We start from the raw sequence: 16,368 nt of genomic DNA, 5'->3' as shown, positions 1-16,368 counted from the left end.
GCGATCAATATCACACCTAAAGACAGTGCTTCGGTGGCTGAATCCTACATTCAGTCCTTGGCCAACCTCAGATACACCAATCGGTGTTGTAAATCTGCTAAAGAGAGCCAGAAGATCGATACCTCAAGAAACAGGGCCAGTCCTGCTAGGTTCAGAAGTAAAACTAGAAACTGAAAGTGCTATATTTTAAAGACTTTACACATTAAGCATTAAGTAGTTCCCGTCCTATTGTTTTCTTGCTTTGCATTCATTATCCTCGCTCAGGAAACCTACTCCATTGTCAGATCACCTCCACTCCTGCACACTTGGTGGCAAGTCCTGCCCTCTGCCCTCTGCCCCACCCCCCATGTTACCATGTGGTAAACACTGATTTGCTCACTGGTTGTCCTTTCACAGGTTACCTCCTCTTTGTACCCTCCTCCCCAACACCACCTAAACTGGGGGGCTTCCTATGTCCTTTATTCCTGTATCTGCAGTTCTGGAGTAGTGCCAAGTGGCTAGCCCTGCAACACCGTAATTATTCAATGAACTAGTGAACTGAAGTGGGGGGGGCAGGGGGTGTCTTCGAGTCGTGAAGACTCAGGATGCTTCTGCTTTTCCTCTCCTGTGTTTTCTTCCCCCTCGCCTAGTCTTTTCGCCTTTCTCTCTTGCTTTTTCCTGTCTTCCCTTCGCCTTCCTGAGCCTTACAAATATGTATGCACTTGGCTGAGGTTTACGGTGCATCAGCTACATGCCAGGCCGTGTGCTGAAGGCTGGTACCTCCAAGGAGAGTAAGACAAAGCTCTCCTGCAGTAGTGCACAGTCTGGAGGGGGAGACAGATGAGACATATATAATTATAATATAATGTTATTTGTATTGTACTGTGATGAGCAACAAGGCTGTGGGAACTAAGAGGAGGGTGGAAGTATGACTACTCTTGCCTGGGGTTCAGAAAAAGCTTTTGCGAAGGAGGTGACATCCTTGAATGAGGAGCAAGTGTGGAAGCCTGGAAGATTCTGCAGAGAAAACAGCATTTACAAGGTTCTGGGTGTGAAATAATAGCGCGACTTCTAAGAATGGAAAGAAATTCTGTGAGGCAGGGATGGAAGTGGGGGGAGGGGAGAAGTCTGAGAGGCAGGCAGGAGCCTAGAGATTCCTATGTGCTATGCCAAGGAGTCTGGACTTTATTCTAGAGACGATGGGGAACAGGAATGAATTTTTTTTAGGGGAGGGTGGTCAGTCTGTGCTTTGGGGATGTAACTCTGACAAGCGGTGTGAGGGATGGATTTGTGCAAGAAAAGGATAAAAGCCCAGGGTCTGGATTCTGTTGCTCTCACAGAAGTCCCTTCCTTGTTCTCCCTCTCCTCTTCTCCATGGGGCTTCTTGCACTTCCCCTGAATTTCTTCTCTGGCCTTTCCCTGCTTTCCAGGTCCTACCTTTTTTCTTTCCCTCCAGAATGAACTCAAATTATCTTCCAAGGAATTGTTGAACCACACATTTTTGAAATTTGGTAACAGCTCACAAAGGGTCCAAGTCCCAAGATTGTAGGGCTGGTCCCATAAGAGTTTCACTGCTCTTCTCCATTTTCACTGAGGAGGAGGGAGAGGGAGGCAGTGAATGGCTTCCAGCAGGAAGAACTTAGGTTAGAGCATGGGAAGACATCGAAGAGACCTTGTGGGCCTCCTTCTTCCCAGCGACTGGGAAGCAGAGGAGATCCAAAGGGACCCCTCTTCCCAGTCACAGCACTGGTTTCCCATGGGTTCTTAAGACACCTGAGCTGAAGACAAAATCCTATAGGTGCCTGCCCTCAGTGTTTCTTCCTCCTCCTGACCCCAAACATCACATGCCCTGCCCTCTGCCCAACCTTAGTCACAGAACCAGAGGATCGCCTGCACCTGACAGTGAGGTGATGAGAATCTGTGCCCCTGCTAGGTTCACGGCTGGTGGGGCACCCACAGCAACAACTTCCAGGAAGGATGGGGACATACTCCCCTCAGACCCATGAATAAAGGGATAATTTAAGTAAAGGCCCCAGTCACCGCACTCCTCCTCCTCCCACACCCCAGAAACAAGCGACTCGGCTTCTCAGCCCCTCAGCCTCAGTGTAGCTGCAATTGGCTATAAATCTCTTTCTTTTATTTGCCCTCATTTGCACATCAACTCCATCTCTCTTACTACACTGTGGGCATATGAGTTCAGGGGCCAAACCTTATTCATCTTTGTACCATCCTTCCCCTTTAGGTTCATAGCCCAGTGTCTGACACCTGGCAGCTGTTACAGGTTGAACTATGCACCCCCAAAATTCTCATGTTGAGGTGCTAACTAACCCCTAGCACCTCAGGATGTGACTGTATTCGAAGACAGGGTCCTTACAGGGTTAATCAAGTTAAAATGAGGTCATTAGAGCAGGCTCTAATGCAATGTTACTGATGTCCTTATAAAAAGGGGAAATTTGGAGACATTCACACAGGGAGAATGTCATCTGAAGGTGGAAGGAAGAGATCAAGGTGAATAAAGAACACCAAACATTACTAGCAGACCGCCAGGAAGAGACATGGAACTATTTGACATCACAACCCTCAAAAGTTACCAACCCTGCCAACACCTTGATCTTGGACTTCAGACTCTAGAACTTGGAGACAATAAATACCTGCTTATTGTCCAGTGTTCCAGTCTGTGAAACTTTGTTAAGGCAGTCCTGGCATATGGTAGCCATTCTGCTAATAGAATCAGAGGATTCTAGAAAGTGAGGGATAACTATACTACTTGATGAAGGTTGCCCACCTTGCCATCTGTGTTATCATCAATGCAAGCTAACAATATAGGATATGGGACAGAATTTGCCATTTCTAGTCCTTCCTCTTAATTCAGTTTAATGGTATACATTGGTTTTGTACGTCTGTAACAATGATCCAGCTGTTTGGAAAAAAAGGAGAGATGTTAGAGCACCTAGGTGGCTCAGTGAGTTAAAGCCTCTGCCTTTGGCTCAGGTCATGATCCCAGGGTCCTGGGATTGAGTCCCACATCGGGCTCTCTGCACAGCAGGGAGCCTGCTTCCTCCTCTCTCTCTCTCCCCGCCTGACTCTCTGCCAACTTGTGATCTCTACCAAATAAATAAATAAAATCTTAAAAAAAAAAAAAAAAAGGAGAGATGTAGAAAATTCAGAAGGTCGGAGGGCGGTGGGTTGCTTAACTGGCTTGAGGAATTTTAAGTGGTGTCTAGAACAGGGCCAGTCTAAAAAAATAACTCTACAGCCTCAAGAAACATTGACTGAGTTTCTTCCCTAAGGTTCTGTGAAAAATTCTTTTCCCATTTTCAGTCAGGCTCTTGGCCTCAGTTTCCCTAATAATAAAACAGACTGATACTAGCTCAGCAGCCCTTGGGTGAAAAGGCAGTTATCCCAAAGGAACTTTGAGATTCTCCTATGTTACCTACCTAAAGAGGGTTTTTTTCTGGTTCTTACTCATTATTTCCTGGGTTAATGTGTTTTTTCATAAAAATGTCACGAGCAAAATTCTGTACAGCCTTATCTCCAAATGCCTTCCCAATTTACTGTTAAGAGCACAGTTTCCCTGTCTTCATGGAAGTACTTTATAAACATCAGACAAGCAGATGACTTATTGAAAGAGAGCAGCCAATCTGAAATACACACAAAAATGGTTCTTTTGCTACCTGAACACTACTTGGACAATGATTCTTCTCGAATGTTGCCTTTTCTGTTCCAAATCTTCCTCTTCTCACCTTCCCTCTCCCCCAAAGAAACAGCCAAGGCTCTGGAACACACATGCACGTGCAACCTTCAATTGCCTACTCATTCTTTCCACTTATCCTCGGTGAGCTCCATTGTCATCACAGCCTGCTCAATGGGACCCCAAATCTCCTTGGCTCCCTTTCTCCATTACATCCCCAGCTGGAAGTTGTGCTCTTGCTGGCACACCCCAGCTCCCGGTCTGGCTCCCTCCCTCTGAGATGTTGATTCATCACAGCTCTTCAAATCTCACCTTAAAAGCTTCCCCTGAGTTTTCTCTTGCTGTCAGCACTCAATGCAAAATGTTTGGGGACGCTCTGTATTAAGTGTGTTATTGGCACTAATGGTGCACACAAATCAATTGTATTAAATCTTCATGACTTCAGGTAATTTGTTTGAGAAAATGGCATTCTCCATTTCCCACTAGGATTTTGAATTTGTGTGTACGTTCTTTTTTTCCCTCAGTGCTATTCTGAACAAACAACAAAAATTACATAAACTGCCGAATATCCTTTTCTTCCATTTCCCCTACTGCACCTTCTCATTGTGCGAATTGGCACAGTCTCCTGAACGCGGCTGTGTTTACTTCTGGGGCACACTGTATAATTTAACTTTCTGCAATATAAAATAAGTCAGTGGTGATATTTTTACTTGTTCTGACAATGTCCGAAGTTGTCTCTCACTGTTTTTATTTAAAGGAACTAGACACAAACCTGGCTGCCTTAGCCACAGCCTCTGGGAGGGCTGCAGCTGAGAAAATCCGCTGGCAGGAAGAAGTGAATAGAACTAACAAGACTATTGAGCTGGCCAACAGATTAGTGAAAGGTCTGGAGGTGAGGTCCTACAGGGCAGACTAATGAAGCAGGCTGCAGAAAGCACTTCTTTGTTATACACTACTGATCTGGCAATAACAGCAGCACTTAGCAAAGAGCCTGATGAGCTGCAAAAATTATGTCATTAGCATTCATTTTTTTCATAATAGAAACATGTTTTTGACCTTTACATTTTCTTACTTTTTACCATGCTGCGGCCTGTGTTAACTGTAAGAATACCTAGTGACTAGCATATTCACAAAGCCCTCCGGGAAAGGAAACAGTCACTCTTTCTTGAGTATTGACAAATAAAGTTGATGTAATAAAAAAGGCAAAGACTTTACTTGGAACAATTAGACAATGCTAATGATAGAGCCCTAGGTTGGTTTACCACGAAGCACAATGCAATTTGTCCGACTTAGTTAAGGAATATGATAATGCCCTAATTATCTGTCTAAGATGTGCCCTGGATATTACAGAGGAGACAAAGAATAAAGAGTGGCAAACCATGAATTATCCGAAATAATCCATATTGTTAAAGGTTGGCTCCTGAGAAAGTCTGGTCAGTGGCAGCTTTCTCATTTGCCATTCAGCTATTGTTAATTTAATCTTTTGTATATATTCAAATTTTTTCCCTGGGTTAACATTTGTTGGGAGAATGTCTCTTCTTGTTCCCCACCATTGTAGGAGGCATGTTTTTCCAACCAACGGCTCCCCACGCTTTTCTTTTATTCTGATAACTGGACTTGCAGTGGGCCAAGAAAGCATCAACCCACTGCTAATTAAACAGATTTATCCAACTGGATATTATTAGGAGAATTTAAAATATAAATTGATGAGTGCTTGTTTAGTGCCATTTGAAGTAAAAATTGAAAGGATTTATCGGCTGAGAAGAAAAAGTCTCAGTGTCTCAAATGAAAGCTGGAAAATCTAATGAATTTAAATGTATCCCACCAGGGTAGCCATATTTCTCCTCCCTGTGAGACACTGATGTCTCTCAAATTAATGGAAGTAAATTACTATCTTAATCCGACAAATCTATCACTGTTTTATCAAATCAATTTGCCAGTTCCCAAATAGATCAGGGGAAATAGTAGAGGAGTAGCAAAGGAGTAGCAATGGAGTAGCAATGGATTTCTTTTTTCCCAAAGAGTAGCGCGAGTCCCCACACTCTTAAAGAACATCCATACCCAAACTTTACCAACTTAGTTTCACTCCACTTGATGAAGCTTCTTGGTGCAAACAAAATACCCGTTGGCACATGCTCAGGGCAGCAACCATGCCCTAAGCCCAGAGAGTGCTAGATCGCTTCCAGTGTTTTCCATGTCTCTTGCTCTATCCCTTCTAACATAATGAATCTGTGGCCTCCAAAGAATATTCTAGCAGGACTGTAGAGACGGCATTTGCGGGAAGACTTGCCTTCCCTCAGCGGCTTTGACATTGTGCTGGCTGCTTGGCTTGTGGATTCCCATTTGGCTTGTGGAGAATCTGCGTCACCATGATGAACCCAACAGCAAATAAATTTTACTGCCCCATAGTGGAGATGCTTGCTGTGTCTACTCCAAAATCTTCTTTGTTGAAATACTTGCGCCATGTACTTTGTGGCCCTTTATAACAAATGAAAGCACTGGAGACTGTGTGGAAGTGCAGAAATCCATGCGCATCTGGACGTCCATGATGACAAGAGCCGACCACATGAGGGTCCCCAAAACACTGCCGTCCCTACTTCTCTGGCAAAGCGGTCAGTTAAGGCTCATTTCCTGCAAGCACGTCGTTCTTAACTTACATATTCCTAGTATTCAAAAATGTTTTTATTTAGCCCCTTAAATGTTACCATCCCAGAGACGGAATTTGCTTAAAAATGTCTTTTCTCTTTTTTGCCTGTGTTCTACTTTTGTGTTCTTTCCTATTTTCTTCCGTTCTAGTTTTCTGTTTCTTTGTTACTCTCTCCTTCCTGCCTCCTTTTATTTTTATTTCAGCTTCATAGAGGTATAATTGACAAATAAAATGATAATATATTTAAAGTGAACATCATGGTGATTTGATATATGTATACACTGTGAAAGGACCCCCCCAACTGAATTAACTAACACACCCATCACCTCCCATACTTATCTCTAGAGCAGGGAGGGAACATTTAAATTCTGCTCTCTTGGCAAATTTTAATTGTACAATATAGTAGTTATCAACTGCAGTCACCATGTTTTGCACCATATCCTCAGACCTTACTTGCCTTCCATCTGGAGCTCTGTACCCTTTTACCAACCTCTCCTTATCCCCCCTCCTCACCCCAGGCCCTGGTAGCACTTTTCTACTCTCCGTTTCTAGAGATTTATATTTTTTTCTCCTTAGATTCCACATAAATGTGATATCATGCAGTATTTGTCTTTCTCTGTCTGGCTTATTTCGCTTAGCATGATGGCATCAGGGTCCATCCATGTTGTCACAACCACTGGCAGGATCTTTCTTTCTTGTGACTGATAGTCCATTGTGTGTGTATATGTATGTACAGATATAGAGGCACATGTACACACACATACATGCATATGTAAATGTACATATGTATGTGTGTGTGTGTGTGTGTGTGTGTGTGTGTAAGCCCTATATCTCCTATCTTCTTTACCCATTCATCTATGGATGAATATTTAGGTTGTTCCCATCCCTGGGCTATTGTAAATAATGCTGCAATGAACATGCAAAGACAGATACCTCTTTGAAATTCTGCTTTCGTTTCCTTTGGGTAAATCCCTAGAAGTGGGTTTGCTGTATGATATACGGTAGTTCTATTGAACTTTTTGAGGAACCTCCATACTGTCTTCCACAATGGCTGTATCCTCTTTTTTTTTTTTTCTTAACCTTTCTGACTTCTTGTTCTCTTTCTTTCCTCCTTTTCTCTCTTCCTTCCTTTCCTCCTTCTTCATTCTATGTCTTGTTCCTTTGAGGTATTTTTTTCTACTGCCTCTTTGTATGTGAAGAGTAGAAATATAATTATCACTGATTTTTTTTTAAAGGCAACTCCTTCAGAGCAGACTATCACATTTTTCTCTCTTCCTTTGTAAAACACAAAAATGGTTCATTACAATAAGTTCTGTGTTTACAGTTTGAAATTTATGTTTGGAATAATCAGGGTTTTCATTTGTAAGTTCTGAGTATTTCTCCCTGTACTAATAGCCACTTCATTATCATTTAAACTAATTCTTTGGTATCACTCATTATTAAATGTTGTTATAAGAATTGTTTTCCCAAGACTATTTCATTACCATCATAAAATTCATTTAATTAGCATGTTTTTTAAATTAGAACACATTAAAAAATGAAGTGCAGAAATCTTACTAAGACTTGTTGCTTTAAAACACACTGTTATCTTTCTGAAGGAACATTTCAGAGCATTGAGCGCATTTACTTTGACCCAGGAATCTCCTTGCTAGGATTTTTCCCTAAAGAAAGAAGAACATGGCAAGGATTCACTACTATAATATTTATGGCAGCACTGTTAATAATAGCTAGAGGTTAGACATAACATCTGTGTCCCCACACTGGGAGCTGGCTAAATAACTTACAGGTCATCCATAATCCGGAGTATCACTACCCATTAAAAATTATGTGGTAAACAATATTTTTTACCACATGGGGAAATGTTCTTAGTATATTTTGAAGTAGACAAAGCAAGTTACAAAAGGAGATATATGCTGTCATCTCAGTGTGGCAACATATTGCCCTTAAGCTCCTGATCTACTCAATTACCTCTTCTGCCTTAATAGGCCCTGCCCTTGACTCACTTTTCCTTTGCAGCAAGCACGATGTTAGGTTTGTCAGTAGAGGGCAGAGGAGAGACAATGCAGGAAGAATCTTCCTCTCCTGATTCCAAGACTGTTCTTTCGTTTTTCTTCTTGTTCCTACACCACTGCCAGAGGCTTCTGACCCAGCCACACCTGGAGCCTACAGTCCCTCAGCAGGTGCTCAGCCCCACCCCACAAGCGACCACCTTGCAGCTGCCTTCCCAACAGGGACGCCATCACCCCAGGCCTCCACTTGTCTTGCCAGCAAGCTGATTCTTGGTAACACAACTGCCTCTGAGCACCTGCCCTGCAGTAGTATGTTCCCTGCTTGCCCAGTCACAGTAGCCCAGTGCTGGCTCAGGCAACCTAGAGAGTGTCACCATCCAGTGGGGTTGTCATCTTCTCCAGGAAGGTCTGCATCCACTTTGAGAAAGCCGCCCCCCCTCCCCCGCTCACCAACAACCACTTCAAAGTTATTCCTCCCTTAGATGCTCCTTCTCAGCCCGAGGGTATTCTTTACAGGGTTTTCTTTTCACCTTCCTAATTACGCCTGTTGTAGTTAATAGTTATTTATAATAAATGTTCCTTGTCCAAATTACTGTGTGATTTCTGTCTCCTGACTAGACCCTGACTAACACAGGAAGAGAAGAAAAAACACTGAGACAAAAAGGCAAAAACTTAACAGTAGTTAAGTTTAATTTAAGTAGTTTAAGTTTAATTTAGCCAATTTAATTTAAGTAGTTAAGTAGTGTGTTAATATGTCTTTTTCATGTTGGTCTTTGTGAACCACAATCTTTTCCAAAATATTTTGTGAGTTTATTTATTCATTTTCATTTGTTTCTTTTTATTTTATAATTTTTTACGATTTCATTTACTTATTTGACAGAGAGAGAGCACAAGCAGGGGGAGTGGATGAGGGAGAAGCAGGGTCCCGCTGAGCAGGGAGCCCAAAGAGGGGCTCCATCCCCTGACCCTGGGATCAAGACCTGAGTGGAAGGCAGACACTTAACCGAGTGAACCACCCAAGTGCCCCCAATTTCTTTTTTTTTTTTTTAAGATTTTTAAGTAATCTCTACACCCGATGTGGGACTTGAACTCATGACCCCAAAATCAGGAGTCACATGCTCTTATGACTGAGCCAGCCAGGCACCCCTTCAGTTCTATTTCTAAGATTCATTATTATGCTAGCAAAAGTTAAGCCTTGACATGAGTTTATATTCTTGCTAAAATTCAGATTCAAAACCAGAATGGTCGTATTAAGGTACCTATTCAATCAGCAGATTGGATGGGGCTGGCCTGATAGTGGGGTCACACAAAGTCCTAAAATTACTCCTAAGAACTGGCCTCCATACAGTGACCACAATCTGTTTTCCCAGTGCTGGAGATACCCTACAACCTTGGTTTTATAATCACCCTGTTAATGCAAAGCTGTTAAGAAGCATTGTAAACAGAAAATAATTTTTTTTAATATTTTATTTATTTACTTGACAGACAGAGATCACAAGTAGGCAGAGAGGCAGGCAGAGAGAGAGAGGAGGAAGCAGGCTCCCTGCTGAGCAGAGAGCCCGATGTGGGGCTCAATCCCAGGACCTGAGATCATGACCCGAGCTGAAGGCAGAGGCTTTAACCCACTGAGCCACCCAGGCGCCCCCAGAAAATAATTTTTAAAAATACAGCAGCAGGGGTGCCTTGGGTGGCTCAGTGGGTTAGGTCTCTGCCTTCGGCTCGGGTCGTGATCTCAGGTCCTAGGATTGGCCCTCTTCGGCTCTCTGCACAGAGGGGAGCCTGCTTCCCCCTCTCTCTCTGCCTGCCTCTCTGCCTACTGTGATCTCTGTCTAATAAATAAATAAAAATATTAAAAACATAAAAATACTGCAGCAATCTTGAAAAATTTATCAGGCAATTTTATTGCAGTCTTCTGCTTTTTTAATGTGTCTACACATGTAGCAAATTGGCTTGTTACCATTTCAGGAGAAATAACACTAATGCAAGAAGGACCCTGCAATAGGTTAAATTCTAAGATAGCCCCTCAAGGTTCATAGCCCTTAAGGTGCAAACTCCTTCTCCCAGTTTTTCAATCAAACACTGCAATGAGAAGACTGCAGATATCATTTAGCTTCCAAATCAGCTGACCTTAAGATAGGGAGATTATCTCTAATTATCATATATTAGGACTGACCTCTTCCTACGAGCTCTTTCAAAGTAAAGGGTTTTCTCTGACTGGCTGCAGAAAAGGAGAAAATCGAAGATCAGAAGCACAAAGGGGATTCAACGTGGGAAAGTTCTCCACTGCTGTCTGAAAATGAAGAGACCAAGTAAGTGGCAAGGAATCTGAGCAGTCTCGAGGAGCTGAAAGCAGATCCTGCCAATAGCCTGGAAGGAAAAAGGGAGCTCAGTTCTATAGCCACAGAAACTGAATTTTGCCAACACGAACACCCCTGGGAGCATGTTCTTCCCAAGAGTTTCCACATGAGAATGGGGAACTAGAAGGGAGACAGACTAGATCTTGCTGGCCACTCCTATTCTTAAGGATTCAATGACCGATATCAATTTAAACACTCGTAGGGTTGGGCGGCGGGGGTGGACTACAGATTCCTTGGAACCTCGAGCCTTAACCCTCTTGCATCCATGTAGCCCTCCCTGGGGAAAGGTGCTCTGGCACCTTTCAAGCTTCAGATTAGAGTCCACACATTCACTCATTATGGGATGTACTGGGACTGCCTCTCTTGATTCACACTCCTTGAGGGTTTGATTACGAAGAGTGACTTCACTGTAGGCAAAGACTTGGGAAATGACCACTAACTTTTTTATGTTGATTACAATTTTGCAATCGAGTAAACCTCTTACTCAGTAATAGCTTTCTGTTCTAACACTTTTTCTCCTCCTATGAACTATTTCCCTTCCTCATAGTCCCTCTTGCTCTTATTTTCCTAACATGATCTAATTGGGTCACTTCTTGCTTTTGTTTTTAGTTTTCTGTATAGCTGTTTTTTTCCACTCTGCTTCTAGTTGCACAGGGTAGGAAACAGGAGTAATTTCTTCCAGTTATGAAAGAAAGAGAAGCTAAGCTAAGAGGAGAATGAATCTGCAAAGTCCTAAAAACAATAGGTTTTTCTGTGTCACTTTGAACTTAGATGATGTTGCCAGGGTGAAGAAACTGCCACCCTTGGATGGGAGCTGCCAAGGGCCCCTCCATCCAGCAGCAGGACTCCCTCTGCCTTCTGAGTAAGTTCGTCTTTATCTTGGTTTCCTGGTAGGTATTAATCCTGGTCCACTAATTCCGAATGCTCCCTCTGCAAATGGTTATTTCTCTAGTCTCCCACAGCTACTTCAAGAACAGGGCAAAACAAAGCTTTACTTCCCTTCTAGTCAACTGGGAATTGAATGACAGAAGCCATAAAATCACAGCTAAAGCCCTTGAGATGATCAAGTTGGAAGGGCAGTGATGCATGTTTCCTCTGTTGACAAGACTGACATTATAGGTTTGAAAAGTCTTTATTGCTATTTCAGTCTGCACTCACCAAGAAGGAAGATGATTTCAAAATCCAGTTGGAAATTCAGCTATCAGAGCAGTCCCTTGCCTGCCTTCCCTCTGGACAGGATAATTTCCTTGGGCACACTTTCTCATTGCAGAAGCTGGAAACAACCCCAATGCAGCAGCAGGAGTCAGAATAGAAGTTTATATAAAGGAAATCTACTCGATGAGTGTTACCAGTTGAACGGTGTTCCCCCCACTCTCCCCACTACTGCCTAATGCTTATGTTTAAGTTCTAACCCCCAGGACCTCAGGTGATCTTCTTTGGAAATAGGGTCATTGCATATGTAATTAAATAAGTGAAGATGAACTCAAACTGGACTAGGGTGGGCCCCTAATTGTTATGACCAGTGATCCTTCTAAAAAGGGAAACTGGGGCACAGGGACATGTATACAGAAAGCCATGTGAAGACTAAGGTTATGCTACCACAACACAAGGGACTACCAGCAACTAGGAACTGGCCTGGGGACTACCAGCAGCTAGGCCTGGAACAGGCCTTTCTCTAGGCACCTTCACAGGGTGTGTGGTTCTGCTGACACCCTGGTTTGGAATTTTCAGCTTCCAGAACTGTGAGACCATAAATTCTGCTGTTTCTAAATCACCTAGTCTGGGGCACCTTGTTACGAAAGTCCTAGGAAACTAATACGGTGAAGACAGTGATTCTCTCCTCCTCACTTTTGAGTGCCCCTGGCAAACAATACATCCTCACTGTCTGTAATCCCACTGCCAAAATTGCAAGATGTATGAACAGGAGGAGTGGGCATGGCTGCACGAGGCCTTTGACCGAAGAGCAAACCAGAGATCTCTGGGAGCTGCCCAAACAGAAGTCTGCACAGGAAATGACTCCTCATGATCTCTCTCGCCACCAGCATCTCACTGTGATGACTGAGCCCCAGAGCAGCTGCCCCATGCTTATGATCTAACTTTCTTCCTCCTTATCAACACCGGATTTATGGATGGCTTGCTTTAGCATCAGATTAAAGATGGACACAAATCAGCGTGTGTTGTCATTTTGCCCTTAGCTTCACTTGTACCATTCTCCAGAGTGCAAACCTAAAAGGGGCCGTGGGGATAGCTCACGGAGGGAAAGGGTCTTATGCTTGTTTTGACATCTCAGATTTCTCAGACTCTTGACTGAATTTATTTCATCTCGTCCTCCAGTTTCCAGTATGAAGGAGTAACAAACGTAGAAGTTAGAGTACCTTATTCAACATACAAAAGGGACTCTTTGTAGTGACAACAGATGAAAACTCTAATTTCATAAAGGAGGAGGGTAGGTTTGAAACATATGATAATCTCTAATATTTAGAGTTAGGAAAGAGGTCAAAGATTTCTTTAAAACATGATTTGGCAGCTTCTGACCAGCCCCAGTTTCTTCTGGAATTTTCTTCCTTGTACATTTTGTTATTTCTCAAGAGCCACCTAAGTTTCCTCCCTGGAAACCTCTCCAAGGAATCCCAGTCTGTGTCCCCAAGTCTTCCTCAGGCGTGGCCAGTATTTTCACAGTAAGCATCTTTTCCGGAAGCATGTTTATCACATCACTAATTGGCTGTAAGGCAATTTTGCCATCAAAGAAAAAAATCACAAAATATAAAAGAGACATTCATTGAAAAGGACATATTGAAACATTAATAAGAAAGTTAAAAAGATTTTATTGTGAAACACAGACTATTTGAACTCATTTAAAATGGGTGTGGATTCATGGCAATACTATGCAAATGTGGATCGTACCTAAGCACATGCCTTCAGAGTCTTTCTTTCCTAGTGTTTTTATTTTATTTTCTTTATTTATTTGAGAGAGAGAGAGAAAGAAAGGACAAGCAGGGAGAGTGGCAGGCAGAGGGAGAGGCAGGCTCCCCGCTGAGCAGGGAGCCCGATGTGGAACTTGATCCCAGGATTCCAGGATTGTGACCTGAGCCGAAGGCAGTGAATTGACCATCTGAGCCACCCAGCCGCTCACCCTTCCCTAGTGTTTATACCCATGTACATATTTTTCTCATTAATGCATCACCTTGTGCATCACACTTTTTCTTTTCTTACTAAAATTTCTTCCTTTGTTAAGAGGTATCAGTATACAAATACTAGGGTGCATATTTGCACTATGAAAGCCTTCTTCACTGTTCTTTGCTCTTGGCCTATTGTTACTTGTCTGTTGATATACTTTCCAAAGTTCTATGGGAAATGCTGGGCAAAACTTCTGTGCCACTGCATAGACCGTTATGAGGGCTAAGATTTATATAATACAGAAATGGGTGTAACTGCACCAGTGGAGAAATGAAACCAAACTGTCAGCCACTTGATGGAACCAACAAACTGTCAAACCAACTGTCAACCAGCTCCTTTCAATGTCTGTACAGTTGCCTTATGCCAGTTAGTTATGGGGCAAAAATGCTTGCAGCAAAGATACTTATGGGGAAACCACCAAGAAACCTCATTAGGACCACTCAGGTTCAAGGACAACATAAAGAGAACATATGGACCTATCAGAGAAACACCTTTCTCTGCTGCGGCAAAACCAACTCAAAGAGCATACTCTTCTGGGAGAAGGTCACAAGCATCAACTTTTTAGTACATTCTAATTTCACAACTATCTCAGTGATCTCTGGCCAGAATACCTGTGTCTGTCACACAGGTGCACGCGTGCACACACACACACATACACACACAGTGTGATCTGTGGGAAATGGGAGTAATCTTGCAAAATGTAAGACTCTCCTCTTGACTCAAACCTTAGCTAAAAATATTCTACTAGGAAGGAGTTTTCTTATCAGCTGGATGTGGTTGATTAAAGAATTTGTCTGGAACAGATTAGCTATTCTCACCCATATGTGATTTTACCTTGTCATTTAGGAATTTCTGAATATACTAAGGCCCCTAAGAGACTCAAGCAGTGGGTATAAATGCATATGTAAAAATCCAGAAAAATACAGTGCTGTGTTTTTGCTTGCTTTATAATTTATCAGGGCAGACTGAAATAGTTAATGCCCCCCCAAAAGAGAACAATTTAATCTGGTCTCACAAGTAGGATCAGGGCCAATAGACTGTAACAAAGCACTGTATTTAGGACACACATATAATCCCCTCAAGGATAACATAATCTACACATGATTCATAGAGCTAATTCCAATCAGTTCTCCTCCTGTGAGTACATGGGGCAAATAGAGCTACTGTGGCCTTTACATTTCCATCCACATTCTGATACATTTGTTCACTAGAAAGCACAAATTATTAATCGAAGTAGTCTCTGTCAGGCTTCTATTATTTGTACCCAGAGCCAGCTGGAATGCAAACAAGAGGAATAAAATTCAGAGGTCAAATCATATCTGGTTTGCCATATAAAATTAAGAGTTAAGATGGAAAGTTAAAAAAAAAAAAAAAAAGCAACATGAACTTTTGTCTATCCACTTCCAGGACCCTGTTGTAGTTTCAACTTTATGACTGCCTGTTGCCAGCATATCATAGGAGATTAGCTATCAGGCATTTGAAGGTGAAGAGCTGATTTTACAGCTTATTGATATTCTAAGGGATGCACTGCGTTTAATTAAGATAGTTCCTTATATAGGGTTTAAAAACATTTATAATGTTTCCCAAACTATCAACAGGTGAAGCTGACCAAATAAGGGGCAAAAAAAATTTGCCTCCAGATAATAATGAACAAGCCCCAAATTTACATACTGGTTTTATATACACACACACAAAAATTCTTCTGCTTAAAAAAAAGTGATAAGGTAGATAGAAAAATTACATGATAAGGGAGAATGGTATTTTTTAAAAGATTTTATTTATTCCTTTTGAGAGAAGGAGAGGGAGAGGGAGGGCACGAGCAAGCAGAGGGGAAGGAGAGAGGGGGAGAGAGACTCTCAAGCAGACGATGCTGAGCGCAGAGGCTGACTCCATTCTACAACTCTCTATGTTGTCTATCCCACAACTGATTGTGACCTGAGGAAAGTATGGAGTCTGACACAACCAACTGAGCCACCCAGGCACCCCAGGGAGAGCAGTGTATTTATTTTTATTTTTTTTAAGAGCAGTATTTTTAAACACACAGCAAGTATCCAATTAAAGCTGATTTAAAATGTACCCTCAAATGGATTTACTCACAGAGAAGAGATTATCAACTAGGAATGGAGGCTCTGCCGTCTAGTGGGAGACTCTAGTGGGAGTGGGGTCAGATGACTTTCTGACTTAATGAGATACCTCTCAACTACTAGATGACCTTCTGTGTACATGCTTTGGGGTCTGGTTCACCAGTAGTGGGCAAGCACCCATCTGACAATCTAGAACAATAACATTTACCAAATACCTTTTAGCTTTAATATTGAAGAATTTTGAGACTATACCACAAGTGAAAATATAGAGAAGTTTACTGTGACTCCCCACAAAGAAGAAAAAAAAAAGTAAGTGCCTGTGGTTTTAGAAAGGTTTGAGAGAAGTTCCACCTAATGACAGAGAAGTAATAATGATACCTTGACATATTAAGATTTACAATCCCTTATCTAAACTCCTCTGCAC

This window comes from Lutra lutra, chromosome 3 (genome assembly GCF_902655055.1).
Source record: "Lutra lutra chromosome 3, mLutLut1.2, whole genome shotgun sequence".
NCBI lineage: Eukaryota > Metazoa > Chordata > Mammalia > Carnivora > Mustelidae > Lutra > Lutra lutra.
This window is presented reverse-complemented; position numbering follows the sequence as displayed.